At 33.6% G+C, this 12,631-nt stretch overlaps 1 pseudogene; it reads right to left on the bottom strand.

Moving 5' to 3' along the window:
* Window positions 1–2,728: 2,728 nt before the first annotated feature.
* On the bottom strand, window positions 2,729–5,543 carry LOC124973196 (striatin-3-like; annotated as a pseudogene).
* Window positions 5,544–12,631: the final 7,088 nt, after the last annotated feature.

Raw genomic sequence — 12,631 nt, 5'->3', positions numbered from 1 at the left:
CTAAGGTATGGAACCAACTTAGTTACCCATCAACACATGAATATATAAAGGAATCACTGTGTAGGGAGGGTAGTAATGGGAAAAAAACTAGAATAAATCTAACTTAATTTTCCTAAGTATACATATGGAAACAACTAAGCTAATCCCAAGTTTGCCCATGTACAAAAATCGGGTCTGAACTAGAATAGGATGTATCCCATACTTGAATAATTTAATCAGAATGGACTCAAATGTCATGTATAACTAAGAACAAATAAAAACATTAAAAATTATAAAAATAAACTTCACCACAATGTACTAAATTAATTTACTTGTGAGAACTTACAAAATCATCTGAGATTTTACAGAAACACAGATGAGCACACTGGAGAGAGTCCCAGAATACAGGAAAGAAAAATGAGTCACTTTTATCAACACAGCCATTCTTTTTTTATTTTTTTTTTGTGGTACTGGGGATCAAACTCAGGGCCTTGTGCTTGCAATGCAAGCACTCTACCAGCTGAGCTATCTCCCCAGCCCTAACACAGTCATTCTTACTCCACAGTAGAACATTGCATAATAAGGCAATACTATCAACCCCTTTTATTCTTTCTCACTAGCAAAAGGAAGAGTGAAACAAGCAAACATTCATGGCTTTCTTGAAAATCATATAAAAACTACTTTTTATCTCCACAGAGACCTGAGATAGCAGGTCAATTTTGGTTGACATTGCCAAAGATATTCATCAGAGATTTATAAACCTGGGGTCTTTTATTTTTTATTTATTTATTTTTGCAGTGCTGTAGATTTGAACCCTGGGCCTTGTGCTTGCAAGGCAAGCACTCTACCAACTGAGCTATATCCCCAGCCCAAACCTGGGGTCTTAAGAAGAAATATGGACAAATATTTACAGTGGAAAAAGGTACACATATATCTAGAGAAGATAAAAATAGATTTGAGGTATAACAAAAGTCTATTTACAACTCATGTCAGTACTATCTGAATGAAGTAAAAATGTAGAGATCAACCAGAAGTACTCACTTTTTAATGTTCACACATTTTGCTATTTATTAATTACACTACCAACTTTTTATATACATCATGATGTTTTAAAGCATACAAATGACTAAATCAAACTTATTAATACATGCATTACTTCACATAATTAGCAAGTTCATCTTTAGTAAACTTTACATACATTCTAGTAGCATTCATTAATAATTTATTATACTAGTCAGCCATGATGGCAAACAATCTTTTTTTTTTACAGGTACACAACTTATATTTATTATATGCATTTTATATACATTATTTTTCAATATCTGTACACTTGCATTGTGGTACAATCTTAAAAATTTGCTTATTCATAACTTGTAAAACAAAAACCTTATAAAACTCATCAAAACTTGCAAACTGATCAGAAAAGTTTTTGGAAGACTAGAAAAATTACTTTATTGTCTTGATCATGCTTACACACACAAAATATTTGGTTACACCATAAAATTAAGCACATCTAAAAAAAACAGGAAAAGCTAGTTAAAACACAGCAGATTTCTGTATCCTGATGAAACTATTTTTGTATCCTATTTGTAATGCAAATAAACTTTTACTCCAAATAATTTTTAACAAGATAATTTTGTTTGGAATAATGATAAACCAAGATATGTATCTTTGGGGGCAAACACCTTGTTTTGTAACTGAAACTATTAAATATTCCATTTTTAATCTGTTTTAGACTATTCAAAGTAGTTCCAAAATAGATATATAGGTTTCTTTATCACATTAATAAAAGGATATAAATACCAACAAAAAGTGAAATAATAATAGGCCATTTTCAAGATGGATAATCTTTGATAAATAAACTTGTAAATACAGTAAGATATACAAAATGTCACATAGTGACAGAAGCCAAGATTAGTTTTTTCAAAGAGTCCCTTTGGAGTACTAAACCCCACTGTTTTATTTTAATACACTTAATAGTCCTTTGTTCATGAAGACATTTATGTGATGTTGAAGGTGATTTAGCATCTTTATGGAAGGACTTAGCTGAGCTGTATTAAGCAGAAGGAAGAAAGAAAGTGGTTAGGGGTGGCTGGTCAGTGAAATCACTGTGTTTAATGTTGTATAATGAAGAAAAACTTCAATACAGTTTTGAGCACTATTGTGCTCAAAAGGTTAAATATATAAGAAGACTTATAAAATCTAGAATTTTATCTAAACATTTTGTGCAACTAATGATAAAATATTTTAAGTTAAATTTTCTTTTTCTTCTTTTTTTTAAAGCAAAATAAATTTAAAAGGGAATCTGTGGCATTCAACTGATAAACAAAAGATCACTAAGAGATGAAAAAAGCTACTCGTAGAGCTCTCTTCCCCAACAAAGGCACCACATTCCTAACCCTAAGGCAGCACACAGAGTCATTTAGGGGGAAAAAAAAAGGTCTTTGTAAGATCAGAATCCACATTGGCATAAAGACACCTAAAAAAGTAGACATATGCTCAGCTCATATCCAGTGCAGACCACAAATACTAGAGTCCTTTTTCTTTATGTCCCACAAAATACAGTAATTACAATTAAATTAATGAACCTGACATTAAGATGTGATTTCAACCAATTTATGCCTGCTCCAAATTGCCTTCACTAGGCAGAACATATGTAGTGTTATATCAATAATCTTTTTGATGGCAGTGAAGCAGACCATTTTTCTGTCTAAGCAAATCTTTTGTCATGATGTGAGTTTTTGTGGATTCACACAAATACTTTGGCAAGGGCATCAGCTCCTGCACTTGCAATATATGCTTTCAATGGATGGAAAGAAACATCATAAATTGACTCATCCAATTTCTTCCTATGAGCTGTTATCTCTTCCACATATGTCTTGCTATCTAAATCCCTTAATCTAAGGAACAGTCATGGCTTCCTGACATCAAATAGATTCAATTAGGATCTACTACTAGACTTGTAACAACATCCAAATGAACTAACATTGAATGAATCATTTTACCCATTTTATTGTCAAAAAATTTGATGCATCTATCTTCATGAGCAGTTAATGTAACAGGAAGTGTGGAATGACTTATTACTCTGTTAATGTGATTACTGGATTGTAAACCAAAATCTACCTGTGATGAAAGCATCACCAATGACTATAATGTTTCTAAATCATAAATTACTGCACTACCAGTGTTGAAAGAGTTATCACAACCAATAAAGTCAACAGGTGTAGGTATTCCATGTTCCTTGTCTCCATTGTCAGTGCAAATACAAGGCAATTTTTCTTGTGGATTCCATAACCTAACAGTGCCATCTGCCGAACAAGACAGTAACTGATTTTTATTCCATTATAAGCAAGACCCCAGACTGCATCTGTATGAGCAACTGAAGTGCTAGCTAGAACATTTGGCTCATATGTGTCATATGGATCCACATTAGGACTAGGCATATTCCACCACTAGATGGTTGTGTCAATACCACCACTAAAACACTTTTCTCCATTAGAACTAAGAGCCAGTGACAGAACAGGACCAATGTGGGCCCTAAATGTGTAGTAGACTCTACATCTAAAGAGGCACTCTTTTTGGCAGGAACTGTGTTTGCAAGTTTCAAAGTTTCAGGTATGATCCTCAGAGGCAGCAAACAGCACAGGTTCTACAGGATGAAAAGCCTGTACTCCATCAAAATTGCTATGTAGTGTATACTTGGGGTTCCATGTCTTACAAAAGTCATCTTTATTGGCAGGCAAATCATAACTATAATCTGCATCATTTGTTACTGTCAAGTCTTCAAGGTCTCCAAGGCCCAGTACACTCAACAAAACATCATCAGAACCCATAATAAATGCCTTTCCTCCTCCAGATTGAAACATTATTGGTTTAGCCCATTCTGTGCTATCCCCTGAACTCCATGCTTCTCCAGCTCCTTTACCATCTTCAACTGTCATTAAAAAATCAAATTCTTTTGGTGCTTCCTCTGTATCAGGATCATCAGTTAGGTCTGCAGCTAAGTCTTCAATAACTATTTTGTGTTTATTCATCTAATGTTTATCATTTCCTCCTGGGATGCCTTCGATCATGTCATTTTCCTCTCCTTCATCACTTTCATCAGAATTTTCTAAGAAATTGAATGTCTCAAGAACACCATGAGTAGGCCTTTTGATTTCTTGTCATTCTTGCTTGGGAGGTTCACCACCATTCAGAATTTGTTATAAATTCTTTGTTTCTACTGATCCATTTGGTTATGAATTAGATATTCCAAGTAATGACCTTACCCACTAGACTGTACAACTAATACTGTATCTGTATAACTTACTTCCTGAAGGTGCTGTCTAAACAGCTCTCTGCCTTGCTTCCAAGTTAACTGGCTATTCTGAAGTATTGAGGGAGCCTCTGTGTCTTTGATTTCTTCTGATTCAAAAGTTGGTATTTTCAAATCACCTTGGTTCATCTCTGTGCCATACTTTAATTTATGATATTTTACCCTGTTTTGTTTTAATGTATACTCTAACATCTTTATTCTTCTTATTAAATCCTTCTTCAAATTCTCTTGACCTTTTCTTTCTCCTTGTAAAAATGCTATCTGAGACTGCAGTTTGGCTCACTCCACCTCCCAATAAACCCACTCCATCTTAAACCGAGTCCACTAGTGCTGGATATGGTGCAGTATCCCTGGTATAGTGTACTGCTGTAGCCTGGAAAACTGGGAGTCTTCCTGGGGGACCTGCTCCCTTGGAAGCAGGAGGACTCCAGCCACCCACCCCTCCATTCCCCCTGGCAAAAGACTCAAGTTTCCCCCAGGTCCTTGCTGCTGCCAGGGAGGGGCTGTTATCCCCAGGTTAATGCCACCACTGCCTCAGGAAAGCTCATCAATTATGTGTGGGGCCCTGACTGGGGGGCAGGGTGAGAGGATGACAGCTGGGGGAAGGCATAGGTCGGGTGGTCCTGGGACAATGGTGGGGAAGAGGCCTTGTGGGAGAGGGGCAGGGAGGAGGTCATTGCTATGTGCCTACCATGGGTCAGAGCAGGGAGCTTCCAGCTGCTGCCATTACAATCCCTTCTCCATCTGCCCTTCTCACTCACTCACTTTAGGGAAAGGGGTGGCATGGCAGGAGGGGGGAAAAGGGGAATTGTTGGGAATCTTAATATCAGTGCCTCATGGGTCTGAGACAGAAAGAGTCCCTTTTGAAAACTAGCCTTAGCAATTTAGCAATATACTACCTAAATAAAAACAAAAAGGGTTAAAATTGCTGGTGATATTGACCACTTGTAAAATCCACTTAGCTCAATTTTCAATAAAAAATAAAAGAATAATATAATACACTACACCCACCATTTGTAGAGAGAACTTGTTTTTTGCATATCAAAGTATAAATTTGCAGGCCCAGCCAATGCCCATGTGGTTCTCCAGTGCCACACAGACCCAACTCTCAGATATCCAGTGCCATGTCCAAAGCAGTCTTAGTGCCATGCTGTGGCTTTCCATTTACCAATACATGGGGCTGCCTCTGCCTGCTCTCATGGATAATTCCCATCTGGATGCTGTCTTCTTCATTTGAGGCAGCTCCCATCCTGTGTTACCACATTATCAAGTACCTCTCATTCATCAGGCTACTGAAGATTGGAAGATTTGAATAATATATTATAGTATTATTGTGGAATTTTTATTAATCATATTATTTTTTATTACTTCTACTTGTCTATTTTTTACTTTTTGCTTACTCTCTTTTCCTCTTATCTGTTTTCTTTGAGTCTCTTTCTTCCTTTCTCAAACTAACAACCAATATTTTTCATAATACAAATTAAAGATAGAATTTTAATAGCTGTGAGAGAAAACCTTCAGATCACATATAGAGGGAAAGCAACATGGCTATCAGGAGAATTCTTAGCCCAGATCATAAAAGCTAGAAGGGCCTGGAAGAACATATAAGCTCTGAAGGAAAATGGATGGATGCTAACCAAGAATCCTAAACTTGGCAAAACATACCTTCAAATTTGACGATGAAACAAAATCCTTCCATAGCAAACAAAAGTTGAAAGAATTTACAATTATAAAGCCTGCACACAGAACATTCTCACCAAAACAGTCCATGAGGATGAAATGAAAAATAGCAATGGAAGTCAGTATAGAAAAGAAGGACCCAAAAGAAAGAGCCAATCAAAAGAGAAACAAAGTCATATTGAAAACCAAAAAGAGCCAAAATGACCAGGAATACAAACAATATCTTAATAATAACCATGAATATTAATGGCCTAAACTCATCAATCAAAAGACATAGACTGACAGATTGGATTTTAAAAATGTCCCATCAAAATGCTGCCTTCAAGAGACTCATCGAACAGCAAAAGTCACATACAGATGTCAGGTGAAAGGATAAAAATAAAGCATATCATGCACACTGACTTGATAAAAATGCAGGGTTTTCCATCCTCATATCATATAAAATGTACTTCAAGCCAAACTTAGTCAGAAGGGATAAATACAGACATTTCATAGAGATTAAGGGAAGCATAAATCTGCAAGACATAAGGAGTGTACATATTTCTGCCCCCAATAATGGTGCATCCTGGTATATCAAACATCCTTCTCAATGCCAGAAAACCACAACACAATAATACAGGGTGACATTAACACACCTCTGTCACCCCTGTATAGATAGTCAAAACAAAAATTGAAGAAACCATAGAACTCAATAACACAATCTTTTATTTAACCTTAACAGAAATATATAGATTATTCCATCCATCAACAAGAGAATACACTTTCCTCTTAGTGGTGCATGGATTCTTCTCTAAAATAGATTATATGTTATGCCCCAAAGCTACTCTTGGCAAATACACACACACACAAAAAAAAATAAGAAATACTACCTTGCATTTTATCAGATTATAAGAGAATGTAATTAGAAGATTATAGTAGAATGTAATTAGAAATCAATGACAAAATAGTAAAAAAAAAAAAAAAAGCAGAAATGACTCCCACACCTGGAGGCCAAAAAAATACAGTATTATATGATGCATAGATAGCAGAGGACATCAAGGAGGAGATAACAAAATTCTTAAAAGTAAACAAGATCAAGGACACAACATATCAAAATTTCTGGGATGCCATGAAAGTAGTAAAAAGAGGAAAATTTATTGCACGGAGCACACTCAATAAAAGAGAGAAAGTCCACAAATAAATAACTGAAATTACAGCTTAAAACCTTAAAAAAGAAAAGATCAACACCAAAAGTGTAAGACAGGAGATAATAAAAATCCATCAAAATCAATAAAATTGAGACAAAAGAAACAATTATAAAAATGGACAAAACAAAAAGTTGCTTCTTTGAAAAAGTAAACAAAATAGACCAAATGATATCCCCAGTAACAAAGAGGAAAGAGACAATTCAATTTACTATAATACATGACATGCATTACAAAAATACAAAACATAATTAGAAACATTTTGAAAATTTATAGTCCAACAAAATAGAAAAGCTCAAAGACAGCAACAGGTTTCCAGGGACATATAATCCACCCAAACTGAATCATGAGGACAAACACACTTTGAAGATACCAATTTCAATAATGAAATAGAAGAAGTTATCAAAAGTCTACCAGTCAAAAAGGTCCAGGACCACATGGGATTCTCATTGGAGTTCTACAAAAGATTCAAAGAAAAACTAATTTCAATACTCCTCAAAGAAGCCCATGAAATAGAAAATGAGTGAACACTTCCAAAATTGTTTTATGTAGCTAGTATCACCCTGATACCAAAACCAGACATAAACACATCAAGGAAAGAAAACTTCAGAACAATATCCCTGATGAGCATGGATTCAAAAATTCTTAATAAAATTCCAACAAATCACATGCAAAAAATATTATAAAGTTACTGCACAATGATCAAGTGAGTTTCATCAAAGGGGTGCAAGGTTGGATCAACATTCAGAAATCAATACAGGTAATTCATCACATCAACAGACTTAAAGTTAAGAACCCTATGATTATGTCAATAGATGCAGAAAGAGCATTTGACAAAATACAGTACCTCTTTATGCTCAAAACACTAGAAAATGTTGGGTAGTAGAAACATACCTCAACATTGTAAAGGTTATCTACACTGAACTCACAGCCAACATTCTTCTAAGTGGCAAAGAACTGAAAGATTTTCCTCTATAAACTTGGAAAAGGCAGAGATGTCTTATTTCAACAGATCCATTCAACATTATCCTTGAAATTATAGCCAGAGCAATTAGACAGAGAAAATAAATTAAAGGGATAAGGAAAAGAAGGACTCAAACTATCACTAATGACAATATTCTATATTTATAGAATCAAAAAATTCCACCAGAAAATTTCTAGAACTCATGAATAAATTCAGCAAATTAACAGGATATAAAATCAAAATATAAAATTAATAAATTTCTATTCATAACTGAAGAAACCTCTGAAAGAGAAATTTAAAAAATTATGCCATTCAGAATAGTATAAAAATATAAAATACTTTGGAATCAAACAAAAGATTTGAAAGTCCTCTACAATGAAAAATACAGATAACAAAAGAAATAAGTTAAAGAAAACCTTACAATATGGAAAGATCTCTCATATTCTAGTATAGACACAATTAGTATCATCTAAATGGCCATAATACCATAAGTGGTGTATACATTCAATGCAATTCCAATTAAAACCCCAATGACATACTGCATAGAAATAGAGAAAACAATCATGATATTCATTTGGAAGAATAGGAGACCCAGAATAGAAAAAAAAAAAAAAAACAATTATTAGTAGTAAGAGCAAAGTCAGAGGTATCACAATTCCAGACCTTCAAGTATACTTCAGATAAATAATAATAAAAACTGCATGGTTTCAGCACCAAAATAGACAGAATAATGGTACAGAATAAAGGACACAGAGACAAACTTACATGAATACAAAGATAAAGATGCCAAATACATACAATGGAGAAAAGATAGCCTCTTCAACAAATGGTGCTGGGAAAACTGGAAATCTGTATGCAGCAAAATGAAATTAAATGCCTCTCTCTCATTCTTTACAAAACTCAACTCAAAATGGATCAAAGAACTAGTTATTTGATCAGAGATCCTGCACCACAGAAGAGAAATTAGGCCCAAATTTTCATTATGTTGACTACAGACAAGACTTCCTTAACAATAGTCCCAAAGCACAAGAAATAAAAGCAGGAATCAATAAATGGGATGGATTCAAACTAAAATGTTTTTCTCAGTAAAGGAAAAACTTAACAATGTGAAGAAAGAGCCTACACAATGGGAGAAAAATTTTGACACTTGCACTTCAGATAGAGCACTAATCTCCTAATTTATAAAGAACACAAAAAATTTAAACCAAGAATACAAATAATTCAATCAGTAAATGGGCTAAGGAAATGAAAAGACAATTCACAGAAAAAGATCTGCAAGCAATCAACAGATATATGGAAAAATGTTAAACATTTCTAGTAATAAGAGAAATGGAAATCAAAACTACCCTGAGATTTCATCTTACCCCAATTAGAATGGACATTATAGATAATACAGGCAACATTAGCTGTTGATGAGGATGTGCAGTAAAAGGGTATATTCATACATTGCTGGTTTTGTTGCAAATTCGTGCAGCCACTAGGCAAAGCAGTATGGAGTTTGCATAGAAAACTTGGAGCCACCATTTGACCAAGGTATCTTACTCCTTTGCCAATACTCAAAGAACTTTAAACCAGCATACTACAGTGAAGCAGCTACATCAATGTTTGTAGCACCTCAATTCACAATAGCTAGATAGTGTAATCAACCTAGATGCCTTTCAATAGATGAATGGAAAAAGAAACTTTGTTACATATGCACAATGGAATATTATTCAGAGAAAAAAGAATATAATTATGGCATTTGCAGGTTAATGGATGGAGTCGGAGAATATCCTGCTAAGTGATGCAAGCCAATCCCCAAAATCCAAATGCCAAATAATTACTCTCATAAGTGGTTGATGATACATAATGGAGGTTATGTATTCAGGGAAAAATGGAGGAAGAATGAATTGTGTTGATGAAAATGAGTTCAGTGGGGGTGGGGGAAGGAAAGTTAATGGAATGAAACAAACATCATTATCATACGAACATGTGTGATTACACAAATGATGTTACTCTATTTTGTGTACAACCACAGGAATTAAAGTTGTACCTCATTTGTGTACAATAAATCAAAAAATAAAATGAAGAAAAATATATAAATTCATAAGCTTCAGTTGACAATACTGCAACATCCCTCAAATTACAGCTCCTAAATTCAACTTGTTTAGATTGCATATGTGAGTCAAGTGATGTCAATTTGTCTTTTTGCCTTATTTTTTTCCACTTTTATGGGGGTGGGATAATTGGGATTAAGTACAATTTTAATTCTACTTTTCTACTAAGTTACTTTTCTACTGAGCTACTTCTCCAGTCTGTTTTTATCATATTTAAAAATTTTTCTTTTTGTTGTAGAGGGATACAATATCTTTATTTTACTTTTATAGAGTGCCTTTGATTGAACACAGTACATCACACATGCTAGGCAACTGCTGTACCACTGAGTTACAACCATAGTCCCCCAGCCTATTTCTATTTATTTTTCAGACATGATATCAATAAAAAACTCATCTCAAACTTGCAGTTCCTTCCCCTCAGCTTCCCAATTATCTGGGATTGTAGGCATGTGTCTAAAAAAATGAATTTTAAATTTATTTAGTAACTTTTAAACATTTCCAAAATAACTATAATCATCTATTGTAAGCAGGTTTTGAAATAGAAATACCTCAGTGGAAACAATAACACAGAAAGAAAACAGGAAAACTTGTTACAATTGAAAAAACATTGTAAAACATCTAGGAAAAGACAATAGGAATGTTAAAAGTATGAATTTATTAACCATTTCATTGATGTTTAATGTGCTGATCAAGAATAAAAGTAAATAAAATTGAGAGAACAATGTTAATAACAGAAATCATGTACTTGCAATAACCCTTAATATCTAAGATCTGAGAAATTGGAAATGTGAAGAAGACAAGATATCAAATTAAGAAGCACAGTTATTACTAGGATAAACAGAAAAAAATCAAAATAGTCCAAATAATAAAAAATTCAAAAAATATAAAAAAGAATTTATGCTCAAAAATGGTTAAAAATTAAAATTAATTTCACAGATACTTTGCAAAAATAAAAAAATATTGAGTTTTATAAAATGTACACAATAATCAATGCTCCAGTTAGCAAAATAGGACAATAAAAATGTAATACCTCACTGTTGTTTAAATACAATGACTTTTAATTTTTTCCCACACATTAGCATTAAATTCTGGTCATAGCTGAAAAATTCTAAAGCCTCAATTCTATTTCCTATGTTATGGTGGTAACCTAAGAGTAGCATGTCACAGAAATGAAACATGGTATAAGTGATCAAGGGATTATAAAATCCTTCAGCTAGGCAATATGAACTTCTTTTAGTTTATTATCCAGTTATCTGAAGCCAAATTATTATAGTGTAGGGTCAATAATGTGCATGCTCATTTAATAGCAAATGACAAATGCAAAGTGTGTGTCTGGTTTCAGGCACAATTTTATTAAAATTAAACTTTTATGCACAGTACTTGAATATATGAAAGGATAGAATTTTGATAAGACACTTGTCATTTAGACTGGGAGAAAGGATATTTTGCACTGCAGGCAAGATGAAAATATAGCATCTATACAAAGAAATATGCTTGGACAAGGTGGTATCTATGTGACAAAAATGTTATTGTGTCCTTTCCTCATACCATGGATTAAATCATTTTCACAGATAATACCTAATAAACATTAAAGCAAAATACAAATATTGAAGTTGTTAAAAGCAAGGGAATTGCAGAGTGGTTCTTGTGGTTCACTAGCCAGTCTGAATAATGTACAGAGACTGCAATTTCAAGGTCAGTTTGAACAAATGAGTGAACCCAAGTTTCCAAATTAAAATTTGGTGATGTCTGGAATAAATATCAATGGTAGGACACACTGGACTTCAATCTGTAGGAAGAAAAAATAGGTACTCCATTTCAGAGTTAATCAAAATTGACTAAGAAAATTCATAAATGACTTGATAGAAAATAAAAATTTTATTTCTCAAGTGATATCATTAAAGGGTACAAAGAGAAGTGATAGTGGAAGGAAATAATTACCTCAAATATGACTAAATACTTAATAAAAAGAAAAATGTAGAGACCCCAAATGAAAATTGATCAACAGACTTGAATAAACAATTTATGTAGGAGACATACATGTGTTTGATAATCATAAAATCTCAAATCTTTAGAAACTGAATAAATGTACATCTACTCATGTTTCAGCTCCCTCTTTGACAAAGTTATAAATGAGTTAAATATTAAGATACATAAGGCAACTCAGAAAATATTTACCCTCAAAAGTGCTCTCCAATAGGAAAAACCCAGAGTTTGATATTTACTACATATCCCAAGAAGTTTTACACACAGCAGATGTGGACACTTTATGTCTATCAATTCTGAAACATGGGATTAGGAAAGGATGAGAAATTGATATAAGAAAGCATGACACAGTATAATTTTCAAAGGTGAATCTCAACAGAAAAAATTTGTGAAAAATTGTGTTTGAAGACAAAGGGAGGAGAAGTAC

This window comes from Sciurus carolinensis, assembly GCF_902686445.1.
Source record: "Sciurus carolinensis chromosome 14 unlocalized genomic scaffold, mSciCar1.2 scaffold_101_arrow_ctg1, whole genome shotgun sequence".
NCBI lineage: Eukaryota > Metazoa > Chordata > Mammalia > Rodentia > Sciuridae > Sciurus > Sciurus carolinensis.
The sequence above is the reverse complement of the archived record's forward strand: the minus strand, read 5'-3'. Positions and strand labels throughout refer to the sequence as shown.